The sequence below is a fragment of the Lepisosteus platostomus genome, unplaced genomic scaffold (genome assembly GCF_059453375.1).
Source record: "Lepisosteus platostomus isolate fLepPlt1 unplaced genomic scaffold, fLepPlt1.hap1 Scaffold_59_H1, whole genome shotgun sequence".
Taxonomy (NCBI): domain Eukaryota; kingdom Metazoa; phylum Chordata; class Actinopteri; order Semionotiformes; family Lepisosteidae; genus Lepisosteus; species Lepisosteus platostomus.
In genome coordinates this window covers 424,664-437,606 of record NW_028291675.1, presented here as the reverse complement: position 1 = coordinate 437,606, position 12,943 = coordinate 424,664, and the positions used below count along the sequence as shown (strand labels likewise).

Here is a 12,943-nt window from a genome sequence, read left to right as displayed (position 1 = left end):
TGAAAAGAATCAACGGGTTTCTTTGTTCCCAACGGAGCCCTTGTCTGTCATGAAATTCTTCAAAACCTCAAGCTAGAAGAAGACGACAAATATGAAGCGTTACAGCAACGACATGCCATGAGACGATTGATAACGATTTCCATAGGATCCCCGCGGTTGCCTGGCAACCGTCGGCTTTGCGCAGTGGCAGTATCGTAGCCTGTGAGGTTTAGCCGAGGCGGGATTATTGCTAGTTGAAAACTTTTCCCAATACCCCGCTTCCGCCGGTTTGCAATACAATCGGCAAAAGCAATTTTTGACAGTCTCGTTAGAGACTGAGCAAGGTGTTTAAAGACAGATTTGGTCATGGTGACATCATGGTAGAAAGAAGCGAGCTTGTTCCCAGTGGGCATTGATTCGTCGAATATACGTATATTTACGGTGAAATTACGGCTATACGTATATATACGTCGCCTCGAAGTATAATCAACGTCGAATTGCAACCGTAAAATTGACGACATTAACAAACGCATATATAACGTCGAAAACACATCTAACACAGTGCCTGAGGCTTTTTACTGTATGTATCGTGTGTGCCGCAACTAGGAGTATATGGCACTCTGCACAGTGTACGAAGTAAATTATTTTCGCAGCAATTAATTTACACGTGTATAATAAATATAGTAAATATAATAAATTAATTACTGCGAAAATAATTTACTTCGTACACTGTGCAGAGTGCCGTATACTCCTAGTTGCGGCACACAATCAATGCCCACAGCTTGGCATACAAGGGTTTTGCTGAGGGGGTCTTGCCACCTGCCTGAAAAAAAACAGTAAAATGTTTGAGTGCCTATAGAGTTTCTATTTTTATTTTCTTGACAAAAGTCCCCCATCAGTGCGCGGTGCCCGAGGAAAAATCTGTAGGGGGGCGTCTGAAATTCTGAGGGGGGAGTGATATTTCAGTTGAAACGGAGCTGTACGGTGCAGCTACCCAAATGAAATCTCGCAGCTATGCCGTTGATTAGTGCTTCATGATAGAAGATAACGACTAGCAATCTGGTATTTGCGATGAAGTTCAGTTTCACATTTTTCGTCACTCTCAAGGTTTGTATTGCCTGGAGCGAAAAGTACCATAAGCGTTCATTTTTGCAGCTACATGGACGTTCTGAATCGTTAAGAAAAAAATGTTGTAAAACCAACAGAAAGCACAGACTGCTATAACTAGTCCTAGTTATATAACGATTTTAAGTATAATGATAAACTACTGCAAGGAATCGGTCCACCTGAGCAAACAGGATCGTAATGTTGACACTCAATAATATGTGCAGTTCCTGGACGGATAGCCCTCCTGCCTATCAAACAGACTGAGTGACTGTTCGTGTCATTTAGTGTTGTCTGACCATTGACAAAGTACAACTATTTTTTTAGGGTGCAAATTAAGTTAGGTAAAACTTTTTGCCCAAAACTGAAGGGGCGACATTCCCCCCTCCCCCCGTGATGCCAGGCCTGTCCCCATCCTATTCCATAATGTCATTATATATAATACCATACAACAGTGACCGATCCTTACTTATTGCATGCGTTAAAATTGCACATCAGCTCATAGCAGCGATGTATTATCAATGTTAAATTTCAACCATAATATCGACAACATTAATAAACGCATACGTTGAGAAAATATCGAACCCAGCATATTTTCCGGTTATATACCACAATGCATTGCTAGTATTCGTTGGTCACCATTTTGGACACGTTTTTCAAACGTAAAAGTATATCCGAAAATATCTCAGCAATCCTCTTTTGACGAGTAAGTATGAACAATAATAATACTATCTGAATACATACAGATCTTTCTTAATATTATTTTGATTAAAATAGTATGTGAATAAGCAAAAAAATGGCACATAAAATAGTGTGAATGGGGAAGATGACACAAAATCGTTTTGCCGTTTCTCTTATTCTTATTCTATGTTGTACTTTCAAACTTTGGGTACTCTTTAATTAGGACAGACTTTATTGCTCAACTGCTATGATGCAAGCCAAATTTTATACATTTATTTCAGCTTTGAGCTTAGTAAACCGTTCATTTTTTAGATTATACTAAAGAAGATATTAATCATCATTTATTTGGGAAGTAATATTATATAATTTTCTCCTAGCTGCGGTGCTGAAGTCCCACCCTACATCAACAGAAAAAGAAATAAAGGAGCACGCAATGTGTTACTTGAAGAATGCATATGCAAGGCAGGGGGCCAGGAGATCTGGACTCTGAAAATAATAGGTTTTTGGTTCTAACTGTTAGGACAATTAGACAGGGTTTGCAAATAGTGGACAAAAATCGTCTTAACTTCCATTGCAATATTTTATATTTTATGTAATATTTTTTTCTTGGAAATATAGAAGTTGTACATTTTAAAATGTATATTTGAATCAAAATGTGGTTTTGAGTTAGTGTGTTAATGTAATTAGTTTTGTGTTTGTCATTACTATACTGTATATTGCCATGTTACCAGAATTTGTAGCTGAAGTTTAAGACTAGTTGTGTTTTTATGATTATTGCCCATATGTTGATTGTTGATTGATTGTATACAATGTATAATTTGAAATACATATGTTTCAGGTGTGAATGTGTATTTTCAGAATACATTTCTAAACCTAATCATTGGCTTGTTTTACTTGTTTCTACACCTATAAAATCTATCTTTGATGTATAATAGACCTCTACCCATATACGTATAATAGACCTCTAATGTTATCCGTATAATAGACCTCTAACCATATACGTATAATAGACCTCTAAAGTTATCCGGAACTCCAACCATATATGTATAATAGTCCTCTAAATTTATCCGTATAATAGAACTCCAACCATTTATGTATAATGAACGTCTAAATATAGACGTATAATTGACGTTTAACTTTAGACGTATATTAGAATTTCATTCTAGACGAATTGTAGACCACATTTAGACGTCTAAGATATGCGTTTAATAGACGTATATTATACGTCTTTTGCCCAATGGGTTACGTCTCAACAGAAACGCTCTTTAGCTCTTTCAGCGTTATGCAGAGAACATCGTCTGTCGAGATCACTTTTTAGTCAGCGCGAAACGCCGTGTGCTGTCAGTTTGATTTCATATTGCTCGTAGCGGCGCCCGGCTTTTGTCTGTCAAACGTTAGGTTGCGCTTCTTCATGCTGCATCGTCGGCATGAGTGGAGCTTTATAAACGTCTGTACTTACTGCGCCCCATAAGAAATCGTTTGTCCCCGTTCAAAAGAGATTGTGCGATGTCCTGCAGCAAACCTTTGACAGTTTGAAAAGAGGAATTTATTCTGCTTCCTGTGCGTGCAGTAGTTACAAAGTTGAACGCCTTTACACGATCTGCTGCAGTTTTCAGTGGGCGGGCTTTGTCAAATGGCTTGGAAAAACGCACTGTGTTTCGGCTCGGGAAACATCATGAGCAGTGTCCTGCATGTTTTCTGTGTATAGCTGTCTTTTAACGCATACAGAATTCATTCGAAATCATTGATTTCTCCAATTAACAAGGGTCCCTTAAAGGATGAGTCAAAGTAACGTCTAATCGGATTAGTTTCCTTAGAGCTGGTTCAGAGTTTGCTCAAGAGTTTACCTTTCACAGATGCGCAAAGAAGAATGTTGGGGGTGCACGCTTCAAGGCGCCTTACAGCTGTAGGGAGTGATTCGAGACGATTCGTGGCGTGTGCTCGTTCCCATATACCGTATGACCCGGGGTGCAGTGCTAGGATGACGTACAATACCGCTTGGGCACGTAACAGCGTTATATGCAAGTGCGGGACGTGAGGGTTTTCGTTTGTTCGTTTTGTTTTGCTCTGCTTTGCTTTGTTTTGCTTTCCATCGCGTTGGTAAGAGCGTAAATAAAAAGGCGATTCCTGTGTCTACCACTAATGTAAGAGCTATTTCAAGTGCGACGTGGTGCGGCTTTTCAAATGCTTGTGGGCATTTCTCTGTTGTTGATTCTTTTTTTGTGTGTAACAAAGTGGCATTTTCATGTCCGGACGGGGAGACTTTATCATTCCGACATGAAGCCACCCTTAAGTCCTCTGAGGCGTGTCTGTCTGCAAGGCTTGTATTTTGGAAATGTTTTTTTGAAACGGAGAACGACTTTGAAATAGGCTTCCGCCGGCGCCTCGCGATCCAGGTAAGATTGTAGCAAGAACGCAGCGGCGGTGGGGCTTGCTGTAGTCGTGGCTGAGTGGTTAAGGCGATGGACTAGAAATCCATTGGGGTCTCCCCGCACAGGTTCCAATCCTGCCGACTACGTTGTCCGCCTTCAGTCGGTGTGTTTCGGCACAAGCAAAGAAGCGTGCCTCTTTGCTGTTCCTGGTGGTTTTAAAACGCCCAATCGCTTGTACCCGCTGCCTTGGAAATAAGTTCTTCAGCGTCCGCAAATGACATTTTGCAGCTGGAAGCAGATGTCGACGCGTTTTGCACAGAGCACCAAAAAAGCGTCTTTTTTGAAGGCCCAGGCACTGAGCATTGGTGGTTCAGTGGTAGAATTCTCGCTTGCCACGCAGGAGGCTCGGGTTAGATTCCCGGCCAATGCAGTGACTTTTGCAGCGAGCGGCTCCATCACTTGCATCCCCTTGCAACTCGCAACTGAATACCCACTGAAGCTAAGCAGGTGTGAGCCAGGTCAGTACCTGGATGAGGATGAGCTACAGGGAAAAACAAAGCTTCCAGCTGGAAGCGGTGTTAATGGTGCCGGCGGGGGGGTGCTCACCCTGAGGTCTGTGCGGGTCCCAATGCCCCAGTATAGTGACGGAGATGCTGTGTTGTAAAAGGGCGCTGTCTTTTGGATGAGATGTAAAACCGAGGTCACAGCGCTCTGTGGTCATTCAAAATGACCACCAAAACCTTTGACAAAAGCTCTTGGTAATTGATGGTCTTCAATAATGCTTCTCCTTTAGGTACATTTTAAATCAGCTGAAAAATGCTGTGAAATGGGGGGGCACTTTAGGCCAGTGTAGGATTTGGGTTACAAGAACCATGAAACTGCACGAGAAAGCCCGTACACTGAATTACACGGCTTTCTATTCAAAGGAAGACAAAAGAAATTCCCTGAGTTTGATTTTTTGCAGCACAGAGAGGAGCACTGTCGTGAGGCCGGTTAGCTCAGTTGGTTAGAGCGTGGTGCTAATAACGCCAAGGTCGTGGGTTTGAGCCCTGTACGGGCCAGGTCTAGGTCCAGGTCCCTGTTTGTGAAACAGGCAAATGACTGTCTCAGGGGCCCATTCCTCATTCTCAAGACACATGTGTGCAGTATGTACACCGTGCATTGAGCAATAGGGACTGAATACACCACAGGTAAGGTTAGAAGTCATTCTGAGGTGCCACATGTGAGGGATACAGCTAGGCATCTGAAATGTAGGGTTTGAGACCCTTCAGGAGTACTGCATCCTTTGAGACAGACCCGTGCATGTTAAACAAATGATCATTTCTTTCGGCATTAGGGACTAAATATACTAAACATATGATGCTAAAATGTTATTTCCACATATATTAATGTAATAAATGATTGCTTATGCTTTATAAACAAATCTAATTAAAATAAAAGCTTAAGTTTTGTATTTATCTTGTACCATAGAACATGATTTTCTTTGTATTTCAAGCCCACAAAGTGTCCAAATGACGCACTACATGATATAAGGAAGATTATCACATGCATATCGGTATTATCTTTCTTATGAAAATGCATTCCTTTCATTACCTTTTACTTTTTAAAATGAACTCAAATTGAGTATAATGTAATAATTTAAGTAGAATAGATTCTAATAATATAATGATCCAGTGTTTTGCACTACTTCACTGCTTCACTGCTCTATGCCATCTGGAAATAAATCCTCAGACTGCTTACTGCCCTGGGCATGTACCAATAAATTAAAGGAGCACATCTGTTTATCACTGCATTGAAGCAGGAGACACACAGTCTCTGCAAACACATCCTAGATACAGTGTTCCAGCACCTTTGACCTCATCCAGAACGTATCATTTCTTGAAAGGGATTGCTGTCCGAATGCACATCTGAATCCCAAACAGAATCTCTAGTAAAATACGATCATTTGTGAAACAGGCAAATGACTGTCTCAGGGGCCCATTCCTCATTGTCAGACACATGTATGGAATGCTTTCACCGTGCATTGAGCAATAGGGATTAAAAACACCGCAGGTAAGGTTAGATGTCATGTTCTATGATCATTTCTTTCAGCATTAGGGACTAAATATACTAAACGTATGATGCTAAAATGTTATTTTCACATATATTAATGTAATAAATGATTGCTTATGCTTTATAAACAAATCTAATTAAAATAAAAGCTTAAGTTTTGTATTTATCTTGTACCATAGTACATGATTTGCTTTGTATTTCAAGCCCACAAAGTGTCCAAATGTTCTATGATCATTTCTTTCAGCATTAGGGACTAAATATACCAAACGTATGATGCTAAAATCCTGAAAAAAGGATGTGCTCCATCTCGTCAGTAGATTGGATTCCAAAACTGATTTGGGTCAATATACATTACCTTTGAAATTAAAGTACAGTCTACTGTAGGGAACCATCAACTTAGAAAGCATTGGCCTTCCCTGGGGGTCAGGTAGGTGCAAAAGATAAACCTTTATCCTATCTTTATCTTAAGATAAGTGGCCAAGCAGTATTTTTCCAAGTTTCACCAAGCACATCATGTTGCCATAGTAGACAAAGTTCTATAAAATGTTAAATAACTTTTAAAAAAAGCATCTTGGTCTTACAGTACTGTACAAGGTGAATTAAACTGTCCCTGGTAATAAAAAGTAATTAGAAGCATCTCAGAAACTTTATCTCTAGAAACATTAGCTGTTTTATATCATGTAATTTAGTGTGATGTTGTCAGAATTCAAGGACATTATCACACACAGAAATTGGTTCAGTTAAATCTAAAAAACACAGCTAAACATGGGTTTAAATGTAACAGAAGTCTTACCTCTTGTCAAAAGATTTAATTCAAGAAGCGATGTAATAAATGATTGCTTATGCTTTATAAAGAAGCTTAAGTTTTGTATTTATCTTGTACCATAGAACATGATTTTCTTTGTATTTGAAGCCCACAAAGTGTCCAAATGATGCACTACATGATATAAGGAAGATTATCACATGCATATCGGTATTATCTTTCTTATGAAAATGCATTCCTTTCATTACCTTTTACTTTTTAAAATGAACTCAAATTGTGTATAATGTAATAATTTAAGTAGAATAGATTCAGGTAGGAAATATAGAGTCATGATGTTTATGGCTGACATCATTTCACATGGGTGAATTTTAAGCTAAGAAATAAAAACATTTACAATGAAGATACCATTGCTTAATTTTAAATGCCTTTAAAAAATAAATACCTCCTGAGAATAATTTGCCACTCCCAGATCCTTGGTAAGGTACTGTTTGAATCCAATCAGGAGAGGAGCATCCAGGGAGTGCTTTCTATAGAGTCCAGCTTGGGCCACTCTCTTCCGGCCTGCTGATACTTTTTAACTACTCAGGGCCTGTAAGGATATAAAACACCGGTTTAAACATTTTATACCTATAAGACAAATTAGAATTTTAGTAAAAAATAGATACATCTGAAAAATAAAAAAGTCTTACTGCTGATAGAGTTCTTCAGAGCTCACATCTTCCCCTTCCTTATCCGCTTCTGTTTCAGTTTCTAGAGCAGCCTCTGGCATCTCTTCCTCCTGGACAGCGGCCTCTTGCTCAGGGCCGCTGGAATGCAGGTAGATTCTTTTCAACATGCTTTTACATAATATGTTGTAACAATGATTTCAAAAAGAAACTACAGAAGCCTTACAGATTAAAAATATCTCACCTTGCCAATGTGTCTTCAGGCTTCTCATGTACAAAAAGGCCCAAGGACTCTAGCAGTCTTACAACCACTATCCTGTTTGCCTCACCAGACACGATCTCTATTCTGTGGTAATCCACGATGACCCCGTTCTTCAGGTGATTCATCATGTCCTCCCTCGCCTGTTGAGAGGCCATCCTGATCTTTTCTGCCGTGGCGTGCTTCATACACGCCCTCTTCAAGTGAGCAGGAAGCTGATCAAGAGTATTCAGGTACATCTTGCACACCAGGGGAATCCGCGCGGGTTTCCTTTGAAAATAAATAATACCATCTGTGTATAGAAACAAGCTAAGACTGATTTCTTAAATTATCCTTAATTTTCTCTCTCATAGTTTGAGCATAATGATTTTATTGCATTTATATAAGAATTGCTCATTGCTCCTAAATAAATAATGGTTTCATAAAAAAGTGAACACTTACTTGGTCTCAGTCACAGACTTTCCAATAGAAGCCATTGTGGAGTTCAGCAACTGCAGGTCCTAGAAGTGGGGAAGGAATTTTAAAAGAGAAACTGAATTACAATACAGAAGGAATGGCTGAGGGTTCACTGAAATATATAAATATACAAATTCCAAAGACTGAGTCCATATAGAAACAACTACCTTTCATTTTCAGTATAAGAAAAAAAAACATTATCTTCCAAAGCATCATAATATTGTCCCTTCTTCCAGACTCTACTTCTCTCTTGTAGTAGTATAGCAGACCTTTCCAGGTGAGCAGATCACAGAGTCCGAAATGAGCTTCCTCCATCAAGCAAAGTACCTGAACATGACTCTGTCTTCATAAAAGCGCCCCTGTAATAAAGAAATTAAATCCGAAATCAAGAGGGCAGTTGCCTACTGAAATACAAGAAGTCATCAATTTTAACCTAGCAACACATTAAAGGCTGCATCTATACAAGTACGATTCTAGAAATGCTCACCAGATTACGTTTTAAGAAGGAACTGCGCCTCAGGTTCCGCCGAGATCTTAACTCGGATGGCAGGATTCAGAGTCCGGAGTGCGGACTGATGGCGCACGGAGGGTCCATATACTGTGGATCCCTCAGTGATCTTCCGCGTATTCAAACCGCCAGCGTGTGACTCCCCTGTCCCCGTGACCTCATTGCTCTGCTCTCTCCTCTGTGCAGCTGAGCCCGACTCACGGTAAAATGGAAAAAAACATGCCCTCGACGCGAGATTTATTCTGGAGCGAGCCAGTGTTGCGCATAGCTGCCTTCAAAGCAGTTAACCCAGGTACGATTCCCGGCCAACGCAGTTGCGAATGTTTTCAAATGCTGTCATGAGCCTTGGATTGTGACTAGCAAAGCGAAGCCTTTTGAAAGAGCTAAAGCACTGCAAAACGTAATTGAAGGAGAATCTTACAGGGGATTCTGAGCAGTGTCTGCATACATGCAGTCAGATAAAGGTGCTGAAAGCTTGAGCTACTCTCAATGTCATGCTGCCCTTCCCCGGAGTAAATCTGTTACATTGAAAGAATGCTTCTGGCAGGTTCAAAAAGGGACCCTTGTTAATTGGAGAAATCAATGATTTCGAATGAATTCTGTATGCGTTAAAAGACAGCTATACACAGAAAACATGCAGGACACTGCTCATGATGTTTCCCGAGCCGAAACACAGTGCGTTTTTCCAAGCCATTTGACAAAGCCCACCCACTGAAAACTGCAGCAGATCGTGTAAAGACGTTCAACTTTGTAACTACTGCACGCACAGGAAGCAGAATAAATTCCTCTTTTCAAACTGTCAAAGGTTTGCTTTGCGAACGCTGCAGGACATCGCACAATCTCTTTTGAATGGGGACAAACGATTTCTTATGGGGCGCAGTAAGTACAGACGTTTAAAATGCTCCACTCATGCCGACGATGCAGCATGAAGAAGCGCAACCTAACGTTTGACAGACAAAAGCCAGGCGCCGCTACGAGCAATATGAAATCATACTGACAAGCACACGGCGTTTCGCGCTGACACAAAAGTAATCTCGACAGACGCTGTTCTCTGCATAAAGCTGAAAGAGCTAAAGAGCGTTTCTGTTGACACGTAACAAGTTCGTTTCTTTCTACCATGATATCACCGTGACCAAATCTGTCTTTAAACACCTTGCTCAGTCTCTGACGAGACTGTCAAAAATTGCTTTCGCCGATTGTATTGCAAACCGGCGGAAGCGGGGTATTGGGAAAAGTTTTCAACTAGCAATAATCACGCCTCGGCTAACCCTCACAGGCTACGATACTGCCACTGCGCAAAGCTGACGGTTGCCAGGCAACCGCGGGGATCCTATGGAAATCGTTATCGATCGTGTCATGGCATGTCGTTGCTATAACGCTTCATATTTGTCGTCTTCTTCTTCTTCTAGCTTGAGGTTTTGAAGAATTTCATGACAGACAAGGGCTCCGTTGGGAACAAAGGGCGTTGTGAGAAAACCGTTGCTTATTTTCAGCAGCAGAAATACAACCCTTTAAATACAAGATGACAGAACAATGACGAAGGGCATGCCGGGAGGAACTCATGCACTACAGAGGAAAGGGGGCGGGCACGTACAGTTCACATTCAAGCCACAAGTACTCCTCTTGGATGTTGCACAAACAAATCCTAACGTCTTGAAAGCATTGCAGCATGTTTGTGTCCCACTTCCCGTGGCTGCGGGACGACTGACACGAACGGACAAACACAATCTGTGGCGTTTAGCGTGACATAGTCTTGCAGGCATCGTGCTGTCTCACTGCAATATTATACCGCTGGAGGAAACAGTCCATCTGGCCATGAAACTCATTTGAACGTCTAGCTACAGCAACTAACAATATCATGATTTATTCAGGATGTGTGGAATCAGCACGTCCCGGAGACAGCTTCCGAAATCGTGAGCATTCTCTGGTGGTAGGGGCGTTCAAGATGGCGCTCAGGTGGGAGGTAAAGTTTAGTGGTTGGGGAGTTTTTTTGAGTTTTTCATGACCTGAATGTTAATTTTTGCTTTTTTTGACTACAGAAAAATAAGGACTTAACACTAGTTGTTTAAACTTCAGTTATAATTGAAAGAAAAAAAAAACGATTTTTTTTTAGGTTTAAAAAGTCCGATATGAGTAACACTGGGAAAAGAAAAGAGAGTGCTGGGTCTTCGAAGGAGAACTCTAAGATACCTCAATCGTATATGTATAGCACTACAAAAAAATCGATGGCAACTAAAGGGAAAAGTGAAGCAGCTGCAGGGGCAGCAAGAGGGCGGAGGCGCCGCGCGCCCGGCCGAAGTGTTGGACCGGTGCGCTTTACGTGCTGAAATAAACACGCGACAGCCCCGAAATGTTTCCAGAGTGCTGTGCACTGAAGACTTGCCTGGTGCTCCTCCGTGCAGATTCTTTGTCCTCCTCCAGTGCGGGACGAGCCAACACAAGGGAGCGCATTCGCCAACATCCAGGCACGCAATGCGATTTGGAAAGCAGCTCCTTTCCAAAGAGTTGCACACGAACGATCCTTCAGTCCCGCTCGGGGGGCACGGAGCCCCCGCCACACACAGCTTCAAGTAGCGAGTCAGGCGCCAGGGCTTTCGCTTACGGCCACACCACCCTGAACACGCCCGATCTCGTCTGATCTTGGAAGCTAAGCAGGGTCAGGCCTGGTTAGTACTTGGATGGGAGACCGCCTGGGAATACCAGGTGCTATAAACTCTTGCTCTCCCGGCCAGCAGGGGTCGCCGTTGGTGCCGTAGGCTTTGGGAGGAAAACCTGCAGGATGGAAAGGTGATCTATAGCCTCATCTCTAGAGATGTTTTGTTGCTGTGGCATGTGTGTGACCCATATTCCAAAAAAAAAACCCGTCTGTAAAATGAATATCGAAGCTGCCTCTAAATCTGCAAATGAAGATGAGTCGATAAACCACTCGTTTTTCGTATAACTAGACATATATTCATTTGTTACCGATTTCATTCATTGAGCACGGTTACAGTAGAGGTACAGCCATTCACTGTTTGACATGTCTGCACTGGTACAGAACCGAGCAATCAGAAAACGGGTGAAACTGTCTTTAGACTCAGCATACAGTACCGAGGCCCCCCATGACCAAATAAAGGCTAACCTCGATAATCAGCCTAAAGAAAGCAGACTACAGCAAAACGACTGACTTTGAAAAGGGAATGAACGTCCGGAAGGAGTAGTGGAACTAGCTTGAGATGCTTCTCCGGACCCCTAACTAAAAGCCAGCGAGAACCAGCAGCGGCGTCCACTCCTGTCGAACCGGGATCCTTCCGCAGCCACGCAGCTCGTGGTGTCCTAACCCTCCCGTATCTGATTTTGGACCAAGCACATCAGGGGAGAGCGCGAACGCAGTCCCCCACTACCAGAAATTATGCAGTCGAGATTCCCACATTTGGGGAATTCGCAGGGGTCAGCACAGCCGGAGTGCAATGGCCGAGCCTCGCCCTGGGTGAACCTCCTTCTTGATCAAGGTATCTCCCCTGCCAGGTAAGTATGAGTTAAACAGGCCCCTGCAAGCGGCCCGCACCCACAGCACAAATCGCGCAGCCTAGGCCACCTCCTCGCCCCGCACGCCACCGCCTCCTGCTGGGCCCACTCTTTCACACACTCACACGCCACACTAACACTCAAAAGTGTGGGCAAAACGAGAAAACGAGCGCGCCGTTTCCTACACATCTGCAGTCGCCGTTGCGCATTCGGAGCATGTCCCGGGATGCAATTCGGCCTCATTTGCATAACTCCAGACCGGCAGATCGCCACGCAAGCTCGCGACGTGCGCCTGCCACACACCGAACAAACCTTTTCAGCAATTTCCAAAAAATGGGCCTGCTCGCCTGCCCACAAGGCTCCGTCTCTTACCTGCTCTCCAGAGCCTGCTGCCTTCTGTGCTTTTCTCTCGGCACCGCTGCAGTGCACACAACTCCTGCAGCGGGAGGGGGGGAGAAAGTTCCCGCGCTCCGCCGCAGGGAAGGCTCGCTCCGTGCGCACACGTCCTTTCGATGCCAGTCCAACAAGTGCTCCGCATTAGCTGCGTCGGGGCTCCGGCGTGTCGCACCTCACCTCACCTCGCCCTACCCCCTCCTT

At 42.9% G+C, this 12,943-nt stretch overlaps 3 non-coding genes and 1 pseudogene across 3 annotated transcripts; 2 read left to right on the top strand and 2 right to left on the bottom strand.

Annotated features, from left to right (window-relative positions):
- The first annotated feature begins 172 nt into the window (after positions 1-172).
- LOC148632876 (U4 spliceosomal RNA) lies at positions 173-314 on the top strand. The gene has a single exon (XR_015934183.1). It is a non-coding gene; the product is annotated as a U4 spliceosomal RNA (small nuclear RNA).
- A 9,686-nt stretch (positions 315-10,000) lies between these two features.
- On the bottom strand, positions 10,001-10,142 carry LOC148632875 (U4 spliceosomal RNA). Its single transcript, XR_015934177.1, has one exon. It is a non-coding gene; the product is annotated as a U4 spliceosomal RNA (small nuclear RNA).
- Positions 10,143-11,435: 1,293 nt separating this feature from the next.
- Positions 11,436-11,554, top strand: LOC148632874 (5S ribosomal RNA; annotated as a pseudogene).
- Positions 11,555-12,190: 636 nt separating this feature from the next.
- Positions 12,191-12,354, bottom strand: LOC148632873 (U1 spliceosomal RNA). Its single transcript, XR_015934167.1, has one exon. It is a non-coding gene; the product is annotated as a U1 spliceosomal RNA (small nuclear RNA).
- Positions 12,355-12,943: the final 589 nt, after the last annotated feature.